Here is a 24,706-nt window from a genome sequence, read left to right as displayed (position 1 = left end):
ACGGGGCACCGGCATCTTTTTTTCTCGCGCTAGATACACGTTTTAGAACGCAATCAGCGTCACTCGTGCGGGACGGTGGGCTCACACAATCGCGATAGAATCAATCGATCCGATCCGATCCGATCCGATCCGATCCGATCCGATCGTATCTACGGGAGCTTGGAAAAACGTCCGACTACGACCAATCAATATTATCGTTTACCAGTTCACGGCACAGGTATATACATACTTTCTATTTCCCTAACGAGTGGATATACGTATACGCACACCTGTACGCGGCTATTAACCACCTTCCGGGCACGCGTACCTACACGAGTCCCGAGTTAACGCGTCAGGGCCGTAAGAATATCGACGATTACAAGAGAAACGGTTCACCTCGGAACATATCCATTCGTTAACTGTTAGACGAACACTTTGTCTTTAGTTTCGCTCCATCTTTTTAATGAACGCGTAATTAAGTACTTAATAGTGGCTGCGTAATCATTGGTATTAGGAAACAATCTTACCATGCAAGTGCATTCAACCCTTGTAATAATAACTGGATAGAAATTTATTATGCTTTTGCTATAATAGCATACTTTCGAAAGAAATGTTTAAAGCTTTCTCGAAGGATCAATACCTACGGATTTTACACCCCTGCAATTTATACCGTGTTCGAAAGAGTACACTGCAGAACAGAACGTGGTGCAACGCACATCAAGGCCACTGAACTTGCTACTTGAACCTACAACGACGCGGCGTTGTGGTTTTTGTGGTTGCTCAGATTTTATAACGTTTCTTCGGCCTATTCCACCCTCCCTCCCACCCCTTATCCAAGCATTTTATGTTGCTCTTATTAGGAACAGGGTTGTACGCACAGGACCACGGTAATCTCTAGATGGTAATGATAAACTCGTCTTGATTTCCTGGTGCGGTTAGCACGGCACGAGCCTCGCGGTTAATGGACGATACGAAACAAAGAAACGAGGAACGAAGACGACGACGCCTTGACCACGGGGCGAAATCTTCCGAGAAGCGATTACGATTAACGCGCGCGCGAAACTCGGAAGCTTCGAGCACCGTTTTCACGATGCTGCTCGAAACCCACCCATAATTATCGTAGCTGGTAAGTAATAACCAAGAAGAAGTGAAACGTGCATTTCCTTTTTCTCTACCACATCATCCAACGTCGATTTATCCTTTTTTTATTCGTCGAACCATGCTTAAGGTGTAATTAATATTCCAACAGAGACGGCAAGATAATTACACGCGGCTCGCAGAACCGTAAATGTTACAGGTTCGATAAATGTTAATAGAGTGAACTGATTTAATCAATTAGCTCGATAGAAAAAAGAGAATAAGAAATGATAGATATGTACTTACTTTATTTTTGGTTCGTATCACGTACGAAGAGGAATGCAGAGACGTCAAAGTTGACTTGAAATACGCGCGTGATAAAAGACAATGTATGCGCATAAAAGTTTAAAATATAGCCGAGGAATGATACGCGTACCGAGCCTGAGCACCACTTTGAATGCATTCGAGCATTCGAATATTTAGCAGAACCTTTCTCTCCTCCGGCGATTCCTTTTCCAGCGCGCTTCATTTACTCGAGCGTTACGCCCCTTCAGCAGGAAAAAAAGAAGAGTTTTCATGGCTAAGGGTTCGAGAGAAATTTTCGCGAAATCTTCCGACGCCTCATTTGATCCTGGCTTACGGTTTGACGTACCGTACACTGCCGCCACTCGACGGCTCAAACGATTTAAACATCCACGATAAATTTGACTGTTGCCTACAGAATCGCTGCTATATCTTATTCGAATATTCGAATACAGATTTCCTTTAAGTCATTTTATATTGTTACAAATTTCAAGGAGGTACTCGAAAGTAAATAAAACATGTTAGTCTGGGAAAAAATGGGACCGAAAGAAAGATTATTCTTCAAGATGAAACCAAACGTATTTAACTTTCCTCATCGTCGTCGTTGTAAAAGTGATTCCTCTTCTGGGCGACGAGCCCACAAAGCGCACCTTATTACCAGCGCGAGCAATGGAATATGTGCATTCAGAGGGAAAGTAGACTCACGAGAAATAATCGGTAATACCCGTCGGTTAAAGAAGGCGAAGTGCTGAATAAGGGGTTGCTCGACTCAAAAGGATCGGAACCAGGAGAGCCTACAGAGGACTGGGAATATACATATCTGTGCCGTTCTTTACGATATAAAAGACTATAAAACCCTTCATTCTTTTTTCTGCTTGGAACCTCCCTCTACCGCGAATGACTGATCTTTTGCCCAAAGCGTCGTCGATGCTGTGCCGTAATTAACGATTACAAAGTATTTGGTAGAGATGATTATCAGACTGTGCCGGATCCAGCGGCGTTCTCACTCCATAACATCCGGCACTTTGATGTCCCGACCGTCTCTTGTTTTCTGCTCCATTGTACCGACTCTTACAAGCAAGCCGGGGTTGCCTGGTGGAGCCAGTGTGTTACCGTATCGATGTGCACCGGTACACGCGCGATTCTACGGGTCGTTGTTGGCGGAGCCGTTCTCGCATCAAAAACCCACGTCGATGAAGCGCGGAATTGCGGGCTCCATTCTACGCCATTGTTGAGAGTACGACGTTTTAATTGGCGATCCCCGATCAAGCACTCTTCCACGTCGAAAATGAACTATCACCGTGATACGCACGTTTTCACCGACGATAAAGATATATTCCACGTAGTTAACCTACCCCCCTGATGCCGTTTATGCTCGACCATGCACTCGAGGGTTATCCAATATCTACCACGGAATTACGTGCACTCTAGCATTTAGCCAGACAAGATTGCTCCTACGCTATCGCGAGACGTTTCGTACCCGGACCGATGCTTTTAAACCAACGTACCCGATAACTTTTCTGTCGCCTTGCTAAATACAACTTGCTAATACATACCTACACCAACGAGACCAGCGTACCGGATGACAGACTACAAATAGCGTTTCGAAGGTGTCTCTTCTATCGCGTATAACGCGGTACACGGCTCGCGTTACTTTCGTTTTTCATTTGAAAAACAGTCATGTGTCAGAGAAACGGCGACCGAGTGGCGTACATGCAATTTCAATCGCACTTTTTCCGCGAATCGTCCGGACGTCGGTTAATCCGAACCTGCTTCGGAGCCGCGACAACTTGCACGATGACCGTGTGCTTCAAGACGGATCACCGATACGATGGGAAATACACTTCGCCTCCTATCAACCGACGACACCGTTCTAATGGAACGCCGAGATATAATATGATACATTAATAACGAAACCTACCGGAGAACGTACCCTCGATCAATTTTTTTCAAAGTTAGAAGAGTTCAAACTGGGTCGCGTTGAAAGCGGATGACAGGAAATATGATCAATATTTTATAAACTTTGGAGTTTAAAGTTTTCACGAATATTGCATTAGAAGAATGCAATTGTTTCGACGCAGTAAATTCAAAGTTGCCATAAAACGGAATGAACATTAATGAAATTAATGACGTGACAGGATCGTAATGGCGTATCATGATTCGAAGACGGGGCGTGTGTAAAGTATATAGCATATGTTTTAAACCTTCGCGTAATCGAGCATCACAGTAAACGTTCGCTGGACGAACACAATGGTGGCAGCAGAGGGCCATTAAAAAGGTGCGATTAAATTTAATTATCAAACTTTACGATTATTTGGGGCGCGACCGGTGCAAACTGTGCTCGTATCCTGGGGATGGTCAAAAGGGCGCAAAAAAGTCGACGGTTGAGAAGCAAAAAGCGAATTAGAATTTTCTTCGAGCGCAATAAAACGGTAAACCTGTCGGACACTATGCTCCTATTGTTCGTTGTTACGTTCACAATGCAACACACAATAAATCTGCGCTACATAATTTCCGTTTCCCATAAATGGCATTAAACATCTTTCTTCTGTGTCCAACCGTGCAACTCGTAAAATAATTTCTTCTTTTTTTCACACGAAGCAACGCGTGTCTTTTCAAAAAGAGTTAAACATTGTCACGGTGTATTAAATGAATAAAGTTGAATCATAAATCGTGCGATTAAAGTAAATTTGCTCCAACGTAATCATTTTTATCATCTTTTAGCCGACCGCGTTCGCTTTTATGCCTCATCAAAATCCAAGTCGAACTCGTAATTTCCCGGGTCGCGTTGGGCTTTGTTTCCGATGCTGCACGTGGGTCAACGTTCAAAGTGTCCCGCATAAACCGAAGGCTTAATAAAGCCAGGAATCCGGACTATTCCCGTTCGTAGTCGACATTCCCCGTATTGGATGAGCGCCGTTTACAACCTTTCCACGATCCTACGAGTCTCGTTCGACATCGAGGGAAAAGAAGAAAATGAATCGAAGAGAGAAACCGGGACGAACGATACGATTTAACGAAATGAAGAACAAAAACGGAAACGTGCGCTTAACGTACGCTTTAACGATAGGTCAGAAACATCGAAAGCCTGCTAGGTCTCTTTTAGCAATAAAGCAGGGTTGACTTTATTGACCGGAAGACTCGGCTGCCGAACGATTTGGACAGTTGGACATTCGACCTACGAATTTCCGGTTTATAAGCGAGCCTGAGAGTCGTAACGCCACGCCGTTAACGATTAACGATTCATTTAGCGAACGTTTAGTACGACGAACGAGGGTTCCGAACGTTATGTCGACCGGCATCTCTTGCTCTCTACGATAAGGGACCTTTTCTACGTAATGGCGAGTTTGAATATGCTTACAGGTTGGTGCAAATTGCGATACATACATATACGGATGAAATGTTTCCCCCGCGTATGGAAAGGTGTAAGAGAAACCGTATTCTCGTTAATGCAGCCATACGTATTTAATGGCCTATGCAACATTTCGGAGAGCGCGTTACCATTTTCATTATTAAAATTATTACCGATGAAAGGTAACACGTGTGTACATTGAGCAGCAAGAAAATCCTTGCCGGAACCTGATATATTTCGACATTATTATATTTTTAATTATACTTGAAAAACCTTCTTCGTTAAAATAAAGGTAGTTAACGTGTTTTTTTAAACTGTATAATGTTGCCTTGCAAAAAATTAGTACCCATAAACTAAAAACTGTAAATAGAAAATGAAATAGTGGAAAAAAGAAGTAGATCATAAACGGCGAAAGCAGTAAAAGTGAAATAAGAAAAGTTAAAAAATCTTCAGAAATAGTCGAATAAGTTAATACTCGGCACCAGTATAGACTTTTATGCATCTACGATGTGCATTTGATATAAAATATTATTTCTAAAAAGCAAAGAATGAAAGCCTATATATAACCATCCATGTTTCTCAAAATTCCTTTCACACGATAGTAATATCATAATTTCGAAGCATATTTAAACGGAAAAAACCGCGCATGCACATTAACGAGACGTTAACATTCGTTTTCCATTTCGTAAACAGAATTTTCATGTCCCATTCAATAACGCCGGTAAAAATTGCGACCATTACATGGAACCGAATGTAAATCGTTTGTAATCGACTAAAAGCAATCACGTTGCTCCGGTCCATTTCCTAAAGGACCATTCTCGAGACGCGATACGAACCTGTCACGGCATTCCAAGAACGATACACGACATTCTGAACGGACAACTAAAACCGTTCGCTGGTAGCGCAAATCGTGTGCATTTAGTATTCCGTTATTTTTTCGCGATTTACGGATATACTTGTACAACACGGTTGCCATATATGAATACTTAATGCGAGCAACGAAGCAAAGAGAAGAGCAAACGGATCATATCGCTTACGCGTAACAGCATGGCAGGGTTCTTTTAAAAGTGACGATGGTAGCCATCAACGAACGAGACCCTTTTTTCCCTTCTTTCAACGTTAATCCGCGCCGCGTGCGGACGTTTATACGAGCGCATTATCGTGGCTAGGACGCTCACGGTTCCTCTTAACACCTTTCATAGTTGGCATGCTTCTGCTCTTAAAGCGATTGCAAGTAAGTACTTTGTCTAAGTACGCTCACAACAGGATATAAACGCGTGCAGATATCGCAGTTGCGAACTTACCTTACCATTGCGTTTCATTTCTACTTATACATACCGACCTTGCGTTTTTTACGGTTTAGACCATTTACCAGTTTCATTGCAAGAGCATCGTTAACTTTTTTTGTAACCTCGATTTCACGAAATGTGTATTAACGCGAGGCTCAAGTTAATTGTTGGTTTTACTTAGCCGTGTATCTATAGCAATTTTTTAATCCTTATAAAATCCACGTACTTTGAGAAGGATTTTAAGCCGGGTATGCACTTGTAACAAACGTTCGTATCGTACCACCGTTGCGTATCGAAGAAAAATTGACCGAAGCCGTAGCAAGCTGTTCTTTAAAATATGCAACGGTGATAAGATCCGGGTATTTGATACAAGTAGATATCCAGTTGTAAAGTGAAGAAGATTGTTTAATAATTAATTAGATAATCAATATTGAATATAAACTCATTTATAGAAAACCGAAAATGGACCAAGTGTCAAAAATACTACTTATAAAGAATATATTGAAAAATTTCTTAATACATATAACATTTTTAATGCAAAACCTTCTAGCGCTGCATATTTCATTATGCAACAAGATACAGGAAATCAATTACCGTTTGAGCAATCTATCTACATGCCCTGACAATGACACACCAAGAGAAAGGCTCTCTTTCCAGGGTAGCGACTACCTCTTCCCTGTCCGCGCGTGCTCCTTCTTTATTTGCCTCTACTCCCTGGCGAGCGAGGGAAGAGAGTAACCCAGCCATAAATATCCCGTAGGGTAATTAACCCTTTGAGGACTTTGAAGCTTTGACGATTTTAATAATCTTAAAAGACAGCGGGTCCCGTGATTAGTGTTCCTGTCGGCGGATGCAATCGACAGTGCTTTTCTGCGCGTATATATTCTACCGGTGCTCAGTTCGGTACGCGTACAGCACAAAGTTCCGTTTCCCGGCATTGTGCATTTTAACGAGAAGCGTAGATACACAGACCAAGTAAAAACGAAATGAGAAAAAAGTATGAATACTGGTATCACATGTAATACAGATTAAACAACCATGGTACCCTTATGAAATGTATTATTTTTTAATATTTTTAATAAACAAAGGGAAGTCATAATTTGAACCAATTTTATTTGAAGAGAATTCAATTTAAATTGAATTAAGAACTAGAAATAAATTCTTTCATACTGCTCATAATTATGTTAATTTTGTATCAAACTGAGATATTAAACGTTTGTATGTGTTATTTCCTTCTTAATTATAACAGTTGATTAAATACAAACGAATTTTACATATTTCAATATGTCACTTACATATGCAATATTGCATGACATGGTAAATGGAATATATGTACATCATGTTTCACATAATTACATAGTCTGTATATCTATCTTTAATAAAATAAGCATATTATTCATGCAGGCAAATTTTGAATCAGTCACTCACCCTACAGCATTCCCAGCCAGCAGCAACACCTCAAGAAGATGGAAAAGACGATCTCGTTTCAGGTCGCGTGATTTTTGTGGTGTACGGTACCCTCCCTCAGCGTAGGTGTATGCCACTTTGAAGTATTGGCACAAAAGCAGTCCTGTGCGGTACGATGAAAACAATAAGCAGTGAACATGAAACGACCCTTACTAGCCAATAACACACGTGGATTATTTCAAAAAGCTAATTTTTCTCTGCGACCGTACACAAAGACAAAGGACTACATCATGGCGTCTACACTTTCTAGAACGTGGAAATCCCATCGTACTTTCAACCGTACGCTTTGCGTCTATCATTCATGAGTTTGTGAACAAAATACGTGCATTCGAATAATACTAATTGTAGATTTCAGAGGAACGAAAGCAAAGAGAGGAAAATAATTACTTATAAAGGTAATTACCTTGATTTTTCCAACGAATTTCTGCAACACACAGCATCCGTGGCACATTGCACTTAAATGGCGTCGATTATGTCAGAATACAGCACTCCTGTTTGTAAACAAAATATGTACGTGCATTCGAATAATACTAATTGTAGATTTCAAAGGAACGAAAGCAAAGAAAGTGAAATAATTAGTAATTACCATGATTTTTCCAACGAATTTATGGAGCACGCAGCATCCGTGACACCTTGCACATCTTAATGGCGTCGATTATGTCAGAATGTGGCGCTTCCGTTTGCACTTCTTTTCGGAAACGAAGCAACGTGATTGGTCCGCTAATTCATCTTTAATCTGACTAGCCAATCACATTTAAGTTCTTATTAAAAATTATATTCCAAAGCTTCTGATATAATTAGAAACTTTTCTTACAAATAGTTATTTAATTATCTTTAAATTATTATTTAAATATTTTATTTTTACGTGTTTCATTTATTTAATTACTGAAATGTGTATTTTTTAAATTTCTGTCAGAAAGGATCGAAGGACAATGAACCAATCACGATATAGATTCTAAGTATCCAATCAATGCATTTCTTCTTCAGCAACATTCTAACAGTATTGAACTTTTCATCGATCAGTGAGGACGTTGGTCATAATGTACTGTGGTATTGATTCGCATCGTTATACGTAAAATACTTAAAATCCGACAGTGTATCGTGTTATCGATAACGAATACGTTCTGTCATATAATCTTAAAATATAGTTGTGGATAAAAAGTGTTTACGGAACGCGGAGACGTAAAAAGTGAAATAGATAAAAATCACACAAGGAGACGTTGTTCCTTTCCTGCGATAACCCGCTAGGTCGAAGAGGATTACATGTAAATATTCATAATCAGTATTTACAAACAGGCTTTACTAATCTCAGGATCAAAGCCCTTCGTTCCCTGTGCAAGGTTAGTGGTTTTATATATTCTCTAATTATTTCTCAGTAACTTAACCTATCAATTACGCCTCCGCGGAATTCAATGAATAATAGACATAACGCGAGGCGCGAATTACACTGAAATATCTTTTTAATCGTCTAAATTCCATTGTCAATGATTTCTATTCAAGTAATTCCGGAATAAATAACTTTCGCTTAACCAGCTGCACGGTTTCGAGTCTTTTGAAGGAAAGTCAAGTTTGACACGTGTTAACCTAAATTCAGATGACAGCTATGCATTCAGCATCTGTTCTAAGGGTGTCGAGTTTACGTTCCGAAACACATGTGTTTAACAAGGAATGCATGTCTAAACTAATCGTTCTCCTGTTTCATTATTACCAAGGCGTTTAGCCTTTTAAAAGAAACAAGCAATCTCGCTCCTGTATTGTTATCACTTTCGTGACTTCGACATACTTAATATGTACGTAGAAACTCTATGACAGATGCGTTCGTGTTCGAATCTCGCCAACAAATGGTTCTCCGCGTGGAACGCAAACGTAAGTGGAAATTCACGAGCAGTCGTGTCGGAAGTGAAGTTAGAACTTTAGACTACTTAAAATATCGAGTGTTCTCTCGAGAAGTTCTCAAAGTGACGGAGAACGATTACGTTAATGACATGGCAGAGTACACCTTAACGATGGGATAGGTGCAGACTGGTACAACATTGGCGGCACGCGATTTCAACATCAACCACATCAATCGTATCCCTTATAAATATACCAACAACGACTATATGTATACCTCTACGACTTTACTTATATCGAAGTTTCCGTTTCTTTTTTTTTTACGACGCGAAGTATAGTCGAGACAGTGCGATTGGGTTTTATTGCAGTCGACATGCATTCGTATGCGCCGCGCTGACTTATCGACAGTGCAATACACGGTCGGTATTGTGTACGCAATGCATGCTTCTTTTATCAGTAAAGGACCGTAGATGATACGCGTGTAAATCCGCGGAACACAGTGTTAAGTGTTAAAACGACTAATGGAAACGGGTCGTTGGACTTTCTCGTGCGAGTGAGAAGACGGTTATCGGTCAACGTTGAAACGCCAGACATATTCGTTTCGGTAAATGCCTTGAATCATAATCGTTTTCAAACCTACCCTTTAAAAGGGAATCGTGTATAAACGTTGCAGCACACTTGTACAACAAAGAGTGCAATCAAGTTTTACAAGGGAGCACGATTTCCTTGAGTCCAACATTAGTCAACGCTAGGAACATGGAAAATGAGTAATGATACTATTATTTAAATCGCCCTCCTCGTTCTTTATAACTTCCGTTATTTTTCTACGATTTCGTACCAACAAAGACTTTGTTAGCTTCACGTTTAAATATTGCTGATACCTATATTTATTTGTGTAGGGTATTTATTGTGTTCATCATGGTAAATATTCTTTATCTTATTTAATTTAACAATAATTGTCTCTTTAGTGTAACTTTATCTGCATAATATACGTTTATTGTTTTATAAAATACATTATATTGGTTGTGTACCATATCTACCATAGTTAAGAATTAGGTTCCCAAGAAAGCTAGGTTGGCCGAGCGGTCTAAGGCGCCAGATTTAAGCTCTGGTTCCCATCTGGGAGCGTGGGTTCGAACCCCACACTTAGCAAATTCTTTTTAAAATTTTTTTTTATTTTATATAAATTCAACGCATTAATACTATTTTACTATACTTAAATAGAAATGATAATTAACTAAATATTTTAACTAAAAACATAATTAATTGACGTATGAAATAACGTAGCTCGTAAATTACATGTAGCAAGAAAAAGAGTACCAACATTTAAATCCGAAGCAAACTAGTTTCATTAACGAATCATTAATTAACGTGCTAAGAAACGATCTGCAATTACGTAGTATCTTCCGCGGAAAGATAAATGGTGGTAGCTTTCGTCGAAGCCAGATTCGAAGCGACTCGAGTCTCGTAACTGATGGCAGCGATAATTGAGCCGAGTATAAATGACTTGATGAATAGTCATAGACAATTAGGGAGGCTGAGATAAGCCAGCGAACCGTGCGCGAGCAAGTTTAGCCCGGTAATCTCGTTATTGAACGTGCGGGTGCGTTTGTCTCCGCGTATTTACATAAATGCACGATCGAATCTTCGCGAACTTCATAATTGCCGATGTTTCCGCGATCGTTTCGCATTCATGATTCGTATTCGCTGAAAATCCCGGAGACCTTACGAACGAGCGCATCCCTTCCTTCAGGGATCAGGCCCTCGTAACGTCATTTATCGACGTTTCCAAGTTTCGCCAACAGTTTCGTTCGAATCGTTGTACCGGGAAGGAAAAGAGAGCCGATTAAATCGGATTACTAAACCGGTAGACTGGCGGCCCTTTTTCCCAGAAGACCAGGACTTGACACCGTAAAAGTGTCATGAGACCACCCTATTCAGAAAGGGGAATCTATGTACCGGCCGCGAGAGAAAAGAAACACCAAGAGTCGCCCGTTGAAATGCTTGTCACAACAATTTCGCTAAAAAAGCACAACTCCTGCTGCTGGCACAATAAACCCGAGCACACTTGTAATTTCATTCCGACGCATCTGTTGTCATTCTCACGTTACCACACGAATATCTCGACTTTCTTCGTTACGGCCTCACAAGGATAGGGGCAGCGGGGTAAGAGAGAGAGGGAGAGAGAGAAAGAGTAGAAGAGAGCTAGTCGCGTTGAAAAAAAAAATCAGACGCACGTATTTCAAGCAACCCTTGCGCGAACGTTGCACAATAGAACCTCGAAGGTACCCTCGTAGCTATGGGGTGCCGTTCCTGTCGATACTGTGGTCGACGTATAAAGGGTCTGCTATGAAAAAAAAAGGGGGTGAACAGGAGGATGGAGAAGAGCGGCAGGGTAGGTGTCCACGAATCGGGGTACTGCGTATTACTTTTTTTCCTGTTGCCCTTCTGACTCGCTTGACTCTTTTTCTGTTTATGCTCGTTCTCTGATTTAAACTTATCGAGTAACAGTTTGCACGACACAATTTAACTTATCAGTGTTTCGATACGTCTCGTATCAGTATCTAAAGAAATCCTCTGTTAGCTGTTCATTTTTCACTTCTTCATATTCCGTTTGCGACCACGGTGATTCAATTTTACCAGTCGAAGCGTGAAAGTGAGAAAGAAAAAAAAAATTGGAAAACAGTAGCAGTGAAAATGTCTGAGCCGCGAAGAGATTCTCCCTTAGCAAATCCGTAAGAGAAATCGTATTTATAATGCTTACGCATCTCAAAAGCCTGACGTCCCGTGAAATCGCGTTACCGGGATTCGGAATATTAAATTCATCTCCGTCTTCCCAGGCTATCGCCTCGCGTTATCGTCACCTTAATCGAACCTTAAAAACGTGATTTCAATTCGACTGCATCTCAGTCGAGGGGATGTTTCTTCGTTTCCGTCGCGTTGAATAACCTTTCTGACACTCAACCTGTTAACAATGGAAGAGTTGTAAATCGTAAATGGAGCGTCAGCGAAAAAGGAAGCTGCTCCTGACGCTGACAATTTCGAGATATCACGAAGATGAGGCAAAAATTAATCAAGCGAAAACCATAAATAACGATTCGCGGCGAGCCGAGGTACGCTGGTGCACGGTCAGACAATGGATGACAAATTGCGCGCGAAAGCAAAACAAACCGAGGACTAGATTGAGCTGGCTGCTCGATCCGCTTCGCTTCGCCATTGTCATCGATACAGCCGCGGACCAGCACGTAATCTCTGTCCACAGTAACGGCCAAGAAAAATGGACTTTTTCTCTGTCGTTCAGAGAGTCCCTTTGAACGGGAATTCATTTCATTCCAGACGTCTCCGGCTCGATATAACCTTCTACAGAGACGACTCGAGTCTTTCGCAATAATCTCGAGCATGGGTCGCATCGTTGCACCGTTCACAGGGCGTATCTTAAAGGAAGCTGTCGTGAACGAGGTTGATCTCCGCGTAAGGTTATCAGAAAGGTACGTAAACATAAACAAGAGGTGGTGGAGGATGGTTAGAGGGTAGGTCGCTTTGTATAGAAGGGAAGATCGGATCGGGGCCGCGTTAAAAAAGAAGAATAGTCTTAAGAGGAGGACGCCATGGCAATCGTAAATGTTTAATATCGTGATTAAAGGCACTGGCGCCTCTCATTATTATTTCAGTCTGGAGGACATTTCGCCCGGTCCTCTCCCTCCGCGTCACCGCGTTTCTTTTCAATTCTCACTTTCCTTCGTCGGCTTAAAAATCCTCCGTGAAAATTAGCCGCCTAAATATTTAAAGCTCCCCAACCATCCTCTTGGCGAACACACTGTCGCGAGTCGAACGGAACAACTGGAGGGCAGGTACAGCAGGTCGGGAGGAGGGAAGAAAAAATAGAACTGAAAAATAAAACAGAGGAAAAACAAGAAGAAAACAGAAAAGAAAGAGAAAGAAGCTGGCGAATACAAAAACTGTCTGCGGGACCCGTCATTGTCCCGGGCATGGAGGCAGGCGTGATCTCTTCCATCTGATGGATTTCTGCTGCAGTCACCTCTAACCACCTCGCGCTCGTCACTTCCCGGTTGCGCTTCGTCCTATTGGACACCCGACTGCTGACTTTTTGTTTTAAATCCTTTTTCCTCTCTCCCGCTTCTTCGTTCTCGCCATTCAAGCCGATTCTCAGCTCGCACCCTCGTTCGTCGCGAGTTGAAAACACGGGGTGCGAGCATCGAATTAACCCGTAATTTCTTCGAGGAAACTTATCAGCCGAAGTAGAGGTCGACGTGACGGGAATTCTCGCCGGCTCGAGATACGAATTCAAGGAACGACGACGAAAGCCGTTCCCGTGTCGTCCATTTCCAAACTATGCGACAAACTTCGAAGCTAGTTCCATCGAGAGCGAAAAAGGGGGCCATCGTTCTCGTACAATTGGACATTTAAATTCAGCCGGAAGTTTCGCGCGTCTAACTCGAAAAGAAAACGTCCCCGACAGGAGAGGAGGCTTTTATGTCGGATCGACGCTCGGACAGCTACGCTGAGACGACGGATATTCGTAAATAAAATTGTCGCGAGGGTGACAAAATGGTCACACGCTCCAGTGCTGACCCCATCGGGGTCAAAACTCGATATCTATGCGACGAGATTCTTTTTTATTTTTTTATGTTGTTTTCACGTAGTTACGTCGAGTCTCAGGGACAGAATAAAATAGATACCGGGATTGCCGGACAGAATATTATAACGGTCCAGTGATAGGGGCATTCGAACTGTCTGCCGTGCTTTCCCTTTCGAGGGAATATCGGCTGATTTAGGCGACTCTATTAGATTTCCTATCCCGAAATCCGCGAACCAATACGCACGCTTGGCAATCTCTAATTTTCTTCTTAGATTAGATTCTTATTCAAGGTTTCGCGTTTCTCGGTAGAAGGTCGTCGTTCCATCGAATGACATCGCATCTCTTCTTCTCGGATGCACCGACGGTGTATCCCTGCAAAATAGATTTACGTAACTGTAGATTTGCATACAAGATAATAGCTGTTTTCTAAGGAACAATATAAAGAAAGAGATGGAGAACAATGGAAAGAAACAAGTGGCAACCTCGTCGTATCTTTTTCCGCGATCGACCGTGTCTTTCCCTCTTTCCGTGGCGGCTGCAACATTAAACGGTCACGTTTACCTCCGATCAATCAAGGCCTTTATCCGCATCGGAGTATTTCTTGCATCGTACAACTCATCGGCGTTCTATTACGTTAGAGCCGAGCTATGTTCTGCCTTACTGCGTCGTTTCTCCGCGATGATTAATTCTCAACGGCCGCGACGGTGTATACCCCGCGGCTGAAAGAGGGATAAAGAGAAAGAGAAAGAATGAAGGAAAAAAAAAAAGAGCCTGTCACAGTATATTTCGCGCGATTATTCTCTCCGCGTTTCGTTGCGAACAGATAGGAGATATCTGGCCACCGCGATGAGCACGGCAATTCAAATGATACCATCTTTCTCCAGCGAGCGCGGGGGCCGCTTTTCACTCGGATATACGAAACTTTTGCATATGACGAATCGGAGACTATTACCATTCAATCTCTCTGCTTGCCTTCGTTTGCATCCTATCGTCTCCCCTGTGTGTTTCGTTTTACATACGACCATGGCCATCGCGAGTACTCGCGCATGTCGATTTGCATCTTTTTTTTTTTTTCTTCTCCTTTCTCATTCCTTTTCGTTTATTCTCGTCATTGTTGTCGTACGATCGTATTGGACGCTGAATCGCGCTGATAATCGTTCAGCATATGTGCCTGTAATCATGGTCATGAAGTTGATCAAATATGCATTAGGTTGTTGCAGATTAAACGGACAATTTATTCACAATAACTTTCATTTGCTGTGAAGAATATTATTCGTTAATCGAAATATGCTTCAATAGAATCTGTATCTCTTAAATTGATTAATTTTTCAAAGATATATGCGCACTTTCGATTTTGGTTCAAATCACAAAGCTCATTTGGATTCGATGCAGTAATATCGGGTATGCATGAGGTAATGTGAAGCGAAGTGTACGGCCGGTATGTTTGCGTAAATGTTTGAAAGCTGATAATGAGTATAGATTGAATTTAAAGAGTGAAAAAAAAAATAAAAAAATTGGAGATGCCGGGGATCGAACCCGGGGCCTTTCACATGCAAAGCGAACGCTCTACCACTGAGCTACATCCCCGTTTTTTTGATGGGCTCTTATAATGAAAGAGTAGGTAGTTTCGCGTGCTATTGATTTTTGCAACTTTTTAAAATTATTTTATCAAAAGCATGATTTATTCCATATATTGCATTTGACTTTAAACGTTGAAATGTATTTATACAACTTCCACAGAGGTACAGCTCTATACATCAGTGTAATTGATCACGCTGCACCGAATTCTGATTGCATTCATTTAATTGATATATTTGGATCAATTAATTTTTTTTTATAAAAGTTAATTGGTTTTACATTTTGAGAAATTATGAGTACCCATTAATTGTTCCATAGATTTGTGTATAGTTGTGCATACTATTGACTTTGTTTTGTTAGTGTAACTGCACTTACAATGACAAAATTTATTTTTGAAGGCTACCCCTTCACCTGTATTTTTAGCAAATATTTTTAAAGGTCCCATGGTGTAATGGTTAGCACTCTGGACTCTGAATCCAGCGATCCGAGTTCAAATCTCGGTGGGACCTGTATTTTTGACATCTTTAAACAATATTTTTATACATATCCACTCGTATACATCATATTTTATACGAGTGTTTCTGCATGTAACCAATTGCACTAAAGTGTATCTTTATTTAGCTTACAAAGTATATAATATAATCCATGTAGAGTTTCATTTTATACTCAATTTGATATAACATAAACAATATATGACAACAGGTTTATTTTGGAGCACAGTTTTGCAGATATTACACATTTCACTTTATAACTGCATTGCATTGTATGCGTTTCGTTTACTGATATTAATTACTATCCTTGAAACAGCTATAAACAAATTTTATTGTTTACAATTCTACTTTAAATTTATCTTAAAACAAGATTCGTCACAAATAATTTCATTACTAAACATTTTGATCTTGTTAAATGTATTTAGAAAAAAGTATTTGATTATTTAAGTTTCTATATTATTTGTTATATATTGCAAAATTTTTTAATTAGAATAAAAAAAAGAATTCTGACAGCGGTGGGATTCGAACCCACGCCCTTACGGACTGGTGCCTAAAACCAGCGCCTTAGACCGCTCGGCCACGCTGCCTTCGGAGTGGTCTTCCTCTATTTAACTATAAAACGCGATAGCCGCTATATATATTTTAAAGCTAGTTTATTTTAAAATATCGCAAGTAATATACTCCATATTGTACCTAAACAATATACTATCATACTTACTATCTTAATTCATTTCATTATCTTATTTTTTCAGATTATTTTCTGCACCAAAATGTTGCATAATAATTTGATAATTAATTAATTCATTAGATATTTGATATATGTAGGTCAGTTTCAAGATTACTCTATTACGTTTCCATATTCGCGTATTAGATTGCATAAAACGCGACAGTGTGCAACGTAATCTATGAACCATCTCTAAACCTCAGATATTACCTTCCGCGTATCAGCGACCATTAATTAAGCTAACAAACAGGCAATTAAGGCAGGAAGTTGCCAGGATAGAACAATGATTAAACGCTTTCATCGTAGCTAACGGATGATCGTCACAGGTTGTCATCGTGATGAAGAGGTGGCCGTACTTTTGGCCGGTAGTGTATAACGCGAACACGCATCGTTGTCTATTTATTTGATCACAGCGTTATGCAATGCTCGAGGAGTTGTTTGTCGTATAAAATTACGATCTCTACCGCGTTCACTGCCACGTGGGGTCATCAGTGGTTTACACTGCGAATTCCATTTAATCAAACAAGTAAAAAATGAAAATATGAAAAGGCAATTCTGAATGTAAAATGACGCTATTAACTCGAAATTAGAAATTAGAACATTAGATTAGTGAAAATGATATACATTATCTGTATGTAATTTGAATGTATTCAAATCGTTCCTCTTTCGCGAAAAAGGAACAATTTTACGATCGATTTCGTCGGTCGTTTCCCTTCGAATTGTGGTTCCTTCTTTTTTGTTTTCAGAAGCGCGTTTACACGTTCGAGTTGCCGAAGGGAAAGAAAGCAACGAAAGTAGCAGTGGTGCGGTACGCGCGGACGTACATCATTATGGTCGCGAATCTCTTCGTTTTTATTTTCCCTTCCCGGTAGCGGTGCGATGCGATAACATCTCAATATAAAAATTCATGCTCATAACGCGACTCGCGACGGTGTGCCTTCTTATATCCTTTTTCTTTCTTTTTTTTTCTTATCACGTCCCCGGGGGACGGTGAGCGTAAAACTGACGCTTTAGAGAGAGAGAAAACTCGGGTCGTGCCGAAACGACTGTAGACAGATCGATAAATTCGCGTGAATATTCGTGTGGCTGATAAGCTGGCCAGATAAGCCGAAATCGGTCTTGCAAGCGAAGCCCCCTCGTTACAGGGCCGAGATACGGTGATACGGTAGAAAATAGAAGATAAATTTCACTGTTTCGTATTCTTTACACCGATGTTCTATAATCCCGTCTCTTCTTCTGATCAATGTTTTTCATTATTCGTTTGTATCGATGGTATCGTTATCGTCAAGATTCGTCGATCATCGACCGAACGGCTCTAATCGTCGTGAACGTTAACGCGGAGAAATCGCGTACACGATTGATCGCTTCGAAAGGACATTGTTCCTCTCACGTGCAGAATCGCGAGAGTTTCGCGTTAACCGGTGTACCTGTTTAGCATCGCGTTTAGCAGAATCACGCCGCCACTTTAGCCTAATACATACTCGTGGCTGTCGCGGTAAATGATGGATCGTTAAGAGGCGAGCGTAGATGATCCCGATGACTTGCACCGACTGAATTACCTCCCGCATGTTGCATATCATAGAGAAAATCCTTTGCGCGTATATCACCGTCTACTGTAGGGGCGCGCGGGGGGCGTACCTATATGGATTCTCATGAAATAAACTGCTAGAAGCCAATTGGGGGATGATAAATCTATTATTTTCGGCGAATCATCTATGCCGGGTGACTCGTGGCGCGAGGGAAACACCGCCACGATGATACACTCTGCGGCCGTACAGGTGCTCCCTGTTTCGTGACTTCCGCCCGTTCGTTTGTACGTTAATGCAAAATCATCGCGAGCGAATATAATTTATCGGATGATACGATTATTTCACGCGTTAAACGATCGTTCCCAGGAGAATCGAGATCGTTAACGATACACGGCAATTATAGCGTGGAAAAGAACAAAAATGAAATAATCATTTGGAACGACGAAACAATCGGTTCGGCTGGCACGCCAGTGTATCGACGAGTTATCGACTTGGAGGCTGACCGATAACGGGCAGAAAATCCGAGCAAGGGGACTTGGATAAAACGCGGTTCTCGAAACGGCTCGTTAACGGGACGCGAATGGGGCTTTCGCTATTTTCACGAGGCCGTGCACGTTGCTCGACACAATGTGCCGGCCATTAACGAAATACCCGACGAGTACGTATCGAGCATCGATCATTATGAGGCCGCGGGCTTCGCTGGATATTCCGGTAACGGTCTATCGCCGCAATAATCGTCAACAGGCGCAATAATCATGTCGTTTAATGACAATTGATGAGGACCAGGAAATGTGCGTGCTTTAACATCGGCCTATGCTTAGCCGACTGTATCTGTGATATCGCGTCCCTGTGTACGGGTGTCCGTGCTTCGAATCGCGATAGGTGGGAACACGTAGGTGGAACGACGGATTCTATTGTTGACACTCGGATGTGCCATTATGCGCGATCAGTCAATATTTTCTCGTAACTGACCTCTGTTTCGATTCCATTGTAAAGTGGAAATAGACGGGTCAGATAGGCGAAACACGCTGGACGATGGTGGGGTCCTCGGTGTTTCCGGCCACTCTCCCGTTTCCCGAAACACGATGTTACAGCGGGGAATATTTTCGCGTAACTGACCTCCGGCGATTCCGGATGCGCGGTGATGAAGTGTCTATATGCACTTCATTGCATCGGTTCCTGTATAACCCACTGCGCCTCGGGTAACCTCTGAAAACACAACGTTACAATCTGCACAAATATTTGCACCTTCCGAATCGAATTACACTGTGTTTCTGTTTATCTCGTCGTTCGACGAGAGATCGTTCTTTCGCGAGACCGGGCTAATTAAAATGTGCATATCGAAATGAAGCGGCGAGCTCGATCCACCATTCTGATCGATACATAATTAAACGAGAAACTAACTGTTTGATATCACGGTTCGCGAAACGGTGTACTTTTGCCGGGGCGTAGAGGATTTTCGGGTACGCGTTTTACCGAGCTACGATACGTGTAATTTCATACCTTATGCCGTAGGCGTGGACGATTTTTAATTAAACCAAATCGAGTTATAAGTGATCGTTCTGGGATCGACGTTCGTATTTCGAGACTGATTTTCCCGCTAATATTTCCAGTTGTACGCGCTGTCGAGACCGCGCGTCGGAAAAGCGTCTCGATTACCGGCTTAAATTATCGATCGATTTGTGCCTAGCAATTTGTACACTGTACACACGAGAAAAAACCGTACACGTTCGCCGGAGATAGAATATTTTTCAGTCGAGTTGTAGGCTGCTCGAGGCCAGGCGACGAGAACGAGCGCAGGCATCCAACGAGATAGGCTCTCGCGGTAATTGAGAGTAATTTTGCAAGGCCAATTTGCGAGAAAATTTAATAGCAAAAAATTTGTCCCGACAAACCCTCTGGATCGGGATCGCAGAGAATCGATTCCGGCCCCCTCCCCGGCCTGTTTCCGCCCCTGTTTCGCTCGATCACTCGCGAAACCGGCATTCACCTGCATCATCGGATAAACCACGTTTCCCGTTGTAATTCCATTTTCACGCAGCCCCAGCGATCGTATGACTCGATTTTTCCACAATTTCTGGGCACCGGCGGGGTTACGGGCGGGGAATTTCAATTAAATTACTCGCTCGTCTCTGTTTCTTTTTCGTGCGTATCCACGAGACCGACGGCTGGGGAAAAAAATAACTCGTTTCCCGGACCACGTTGCGTTCATCGGATGCGAGCGGTGACGAAGTTTTCGTCGTTTGCCTTTAATGGCCCCGTCCTTTTCGCCGTGCTCTCGCGAGATTGCCGATGATTAATCAGACCTGGCAACCCCATTTTTAGGCACCGAGCACGCGACGACGATTACCCCTAAGCGAGACACCGTTTCCATTATTCCTTCTCTTCCTCTCTTTTTTTTTTCCAAGTTCACCCACGGCCGATTCGCTCGGAACGTGAAACAGTGATTACCAATCGATGGCTTTTACCGGACGAGTTACCGTGTTCAGGCGTCCAGGATTAATTTGATCAAACGTAATCTTTCTTTTATCCTTTCCATGTACCCAGTGATTAAAGGCAAGAAAGGAAAAATCTACTGTGTCGCGTTACAGAATAAACTCTATAAAATAGTAAATACATAGTTTGCATAATCGAATAGATTCGCTGGTAATAGCAAATTTTACCTGGTGAAAGCAAATGCGATGCGGTGTTGGTTCTCGTCTCGGGCTGACGTCGTGGGAATCCCTAGGGAATCGATGTATGACGCAATGCCGAAGGAATGGCGCGCAACCCTCTTCTCTCCCTGTCTTTCCACTTGGAACCCTCCGACGCAACCCCTTGCTCGCCACCTCGCCACGGCGTCCTCCAACACACACAGCGACGAGGAACGCGAGTACAATGGTGCGGCAGCGGCAACGGAGGGCTCTGATTTTCTCCCTCGGTGCATCAACGATAAATGCATTTAGCTTGAGAACTGCATAGCTTGCGTGCGTCGAGTTTTCAGCCGAGCCACGCGGTTTCGCACAGAGACGCCACGCGGTTCCTACGCGATTCGGATGCAGTCGGATGCAGTTTTTACGCTAATCGGATTAGAGAACGCGAACGTGTCCCGCTGCAGTGGAACCATGTTATTCCGCTGCAATTGCTCAACACGATTCTGCGAGTCTGCGTTGCAAGATTCTTTTTTCTCTTGCAATTTCCCCGGCGTCTCTGAGACGGACAGGCGAGCGGAAAGCGAACGGACGTAGCAGCGAGTAGCAACCCCTTTGAGGCGTGTTACCTACACTCGATTGACTCTCGTTCTCTTCGCCTCTCCACTCTTTTACTTACCGATATTTTTGTCCTTGCGAGTCATCAGTTTTTCGTTTTTGTTTCCTGTCAGCGCAAAGAAACGTAGAGATTTGTTCTTGGCATTTAATTCGGGAGAAAGAGAATTTCTTCTCGCGTCTGGATTCGTACACGAGCGTAAGGTGTCGTTTGGAAAACTCGCGACAGCGGGTAATTGAAATTTACCGCCTGACCGTCCAGCTTTATATAATTTTCCGCGGAGGTTCCTTATTTCCTTGAAATCCTGAAAATGCTTCTGTCAACTGTTGTTTCTCCGTGTAATGGAAAATAGTCCGTGCCGGTCGAAAATTAAATACGGAAACCCTAATAAAATGTTGGCGAATTCCGTTATCGTCAGGCTTCACGAAACGTAAAATATCCTTCCGGTCGATGGACAGCAGTTGCGAGGTTTCTGAAAAAAAAGAGAGAGAAAATTGAAGGAAAACCAGCAAAAGGTTCTGATTGCTGACACCGGACAACCGCACGCTCGAGGGGAATCGATGATTATACGTGTGCTCCGCAGCTTCCTGTTATTTCAATTTACTTCTATGTTTTTTACGCGAATATCAGATTTCACCGCGTAAAGTACTGTCTTTTCCAAACATATTAATATTTCAGAATAACATGTATTCTTTCGTTTCTTTCATTTTAATATTAATATTCATCAGATTTTCTGAAAATTACTCTTATAGTTTCATATTAAGTATTCATCTACGAATCCTTCAAATTATTTGATTCAATTATTACGTATCATATAAAATAATTCACAGAATATATCATTTAAACTGTAATATATTTTCCTTTAATTGTAAAAATCATTAATAATATATTTATGTATCGAATGAAAATGTTGGGAAAAAAAAACTTGGAGATGCCGGGGATCGAACCCGGGGCCTTTCACATGCAAAGCGAACGCTCTACCACTGAGCTACATCCCCGCGACGAATTCTGGTTCTTTCCTGCATTACAATAGTTATTTCATACATATACAACAATATAGTTGTAATCATTAGATTGAACATTTTTGAAAATCTGCATTCGCAATCAATGTAAAATTCCCAAATTCTTAAAACAAGCATTCAATAATATTTTCATCGCACGAATACGATTGACATGATCAGTGAACACATCTGTTCTGATTGATGCATTCAACTCTGTGATAATAATACGATATACAGGTGCGTCATTTTCGAAAGTGCAGGGTGCAGTTCGCGGGCAGTCATACAATCCGTATAAATACCTGTTACACGAATTATGAAAGGTCCCGAGGTAAAATCGATAGTCATCTATCGCAATTGCGGCCCATTATTGCTATGCATTCGCGCGGGGGGGGTTGGAGTACGTGCTGAAGAATTACGAGGGTGGCTAAAAGTCATCCCCCGTCGCGTGACTTATGCACCGGCGGCCTCTAATGAAGATCTATCGCCCGGTGCACTGTCACTTTTATCCTGTGCCCGCGTTTTTTTCTTTTTTTTTTTTTTCGTTCGTCTCCCTATCCCCCTAGAAGAATATCTGACCTCTGACCTATCGTTGTAGATACTTGCATTGCGTGTCTTGGAATCATTAGTACCCTAATATATCTAGCTGGTGATTTATTTCTTGCTAATACAAAACACTGTAACGTTGCTAAGGCATGCCTGTTTTTCTCATAAAAATCAAATAAAATTAATAAAATAGATTGTAAAGTTCAAGTCACGGAATAGCCACGATAGAAACCTTTCTTTAAGGGACAAGTCAGAGGATCTTTTTAATAAAATAACACGTACCAGATCCTCCGACACCTTAGGAATAGATCTGTACATTGCATAAGAAATACGATACAGACGCTTGTACATAGAATAGGTAAAAGTGAAAGTGACCATTCTCTATGCTTTCTAAAGGCCAAGATGTTTATATGCAGGGAACAGAATGGAGCATTATAATAAACGATGTTGGTTTCACACCGAGGAAAGAAGGAGGAAGCCTTTCGAACGAACGAGAATGAATCGTTTTATCAACTGAAAGTACTGGCAGCTACCTGCTAGTTCGTTACGTGTTGATATATTCTTAATTACGTCTGTAACCTGTCTGTAACTACAGACACGTTTCATCCGAGCAAAGTGCATTCGAGCGATCACATTATATTCTTTAATGAACACGTGTAACGTAACGAGTTTGAATGTGGTAAGATTTAAATCAGAAATGATACACGAGTGTTTCTATTCAACTGACGTATGTTTAGTCATTGTTTAGATATCATGAATCAAAAGGAACCTATGTACAATATTATCGATTTTAGTATTTTTTCACTCGAAATGTCAATATTCATTGACAACGCTGTAACTTGCAATTCGATATTCCCCTTTGAAAATTTCTGTGTGCCTAAAAACTTGATAAATCGTAACCCGATGCTGGTAACGTGATATTTTAGTGGTGGACGAATAAGAACGAGTATTCTTATCGTATAAATCCGAGAATCTCCCTCTTTGGAAGACCAAAGGCAAACAGTAACATGAGAATGATAACACGGCGTTTTAAAACAATACGTCCGGGTGCATCTTAAAAAACACGGGAAATCTCTCGGTAGCTAAGCGAACTGATACCTGTTCCTGCTCGTAAAAGCTTTCTATTTCTACCGTTCCATTATCGAGAAACGCGAATGAAGAAGCAACGTCTCTCTCATAACTACGAGCAAGGTTATTTGTATCGATTCGTCTGAACATAAATCCTTCGACTAACACCCTTCCGCTCGAAAAAGCCCTTTGTTCCCTGAATTACCACCTTCAACGAGCTCTTTCATAGAACGCGAGACGATATTAGCCCCGAAGTCTTAATCCTTAATTTTCCAACTCATTGCCCTGCCCCCTGCAGACTTCACCAGCCGACATACTTTCCATCCTTTAGGACCTAACAATTAACGATATTAATCCCTCAAGTCTAAGGCAACCGTGTATATACATCCTATTATACTTTAACACCCGAACCCGGCCGGCCTCTCGTAAACATTCTTTTAATACCATCTCTCGACATGATCAGGATGTACGAGGAGGCAGAAGCAGGAAGAAAAGAGACGGTCTTCGGCAATTAACAGGCCTAATTACCGGAGAACCGCTTCGCTCGACGCTGAAGAATCGCGGCCCCTAAACAATCGGTGTGCATATTTTATTCTTAGTATCCTTAAGTCGAGGACGAATGAAAG

General features: G+C 41.7%; 5 non-coding genes across 5 annotated transcripts; 2 read left to right on the top strand and 3 right to left on the bottom strand.

The window, feature by feature from the left end:
• Positions 1-10,368: 10,368 nt before the first annotated feature.
• On the top strand, positions 10,369-10,452 carry Trnal-uaa. The gene has a single exon. It is a non-coding gene; the product is annotated as a tRNA-Leu (tRNA).
• A 4,963-nt stretch (positions 10,453-15,415) lies between these two features.
• Positions 15,416-15,487, bottom strand: Trnaa-ugc. The gene has a single exon. It is a non-coding gene; the product is annotated as a tRNA-Ala (tRNA).
• A 428-nt stretch (positions 15,488-15,915) lies between these two features.
• Positions 15,916-15,987, top strand: Trnaq-cug. The gene has a single exon. It is a non-coding gene; the product is annotated as a tRNA-Gln (tRNA).
• Positions 15,988-16,476: 489 nt separating this feature from the next.
• Trnal-uag lies at positions 16,477-16,556 on the bottom strand. The gene has a single exon. It is a non-coding gene; the product is annotated as a tRNA-Leu (tRNA).
• A 5,838-nt stretch (positions 16,557-22,394) lies between these two features.
• Trnaa-ugc lies at positions 22,395-22,466 on the bottom strand. The gene has a single exon. It is a non-coding gene; the product is annotated as a tRNA-Ala (tRNA).
• Positions 22,467-24,706: the final 2,240 nt, after the last annotated feature.

Source organism: Osmia bicornis, chromosome 1 (genome assembly GCF_907164935.1).
Source record: "Osmia bicornis bicornis chromosome 1, iOsmBic2.1, whole genome shotgun sequence".
In the NCBI taxonomy this organism is placed as follows: Eukaryota; Metazoa; Arthropoda; class Insecta; order Hymenoptera; family Megachilidae; genus Osmia; species Osmia bicornis.
The sequence above is the reverse complement of the archived record's forward strand: the minus strand, read 5'-3'. Positions and strand labels throughout refer to the sequence as shown.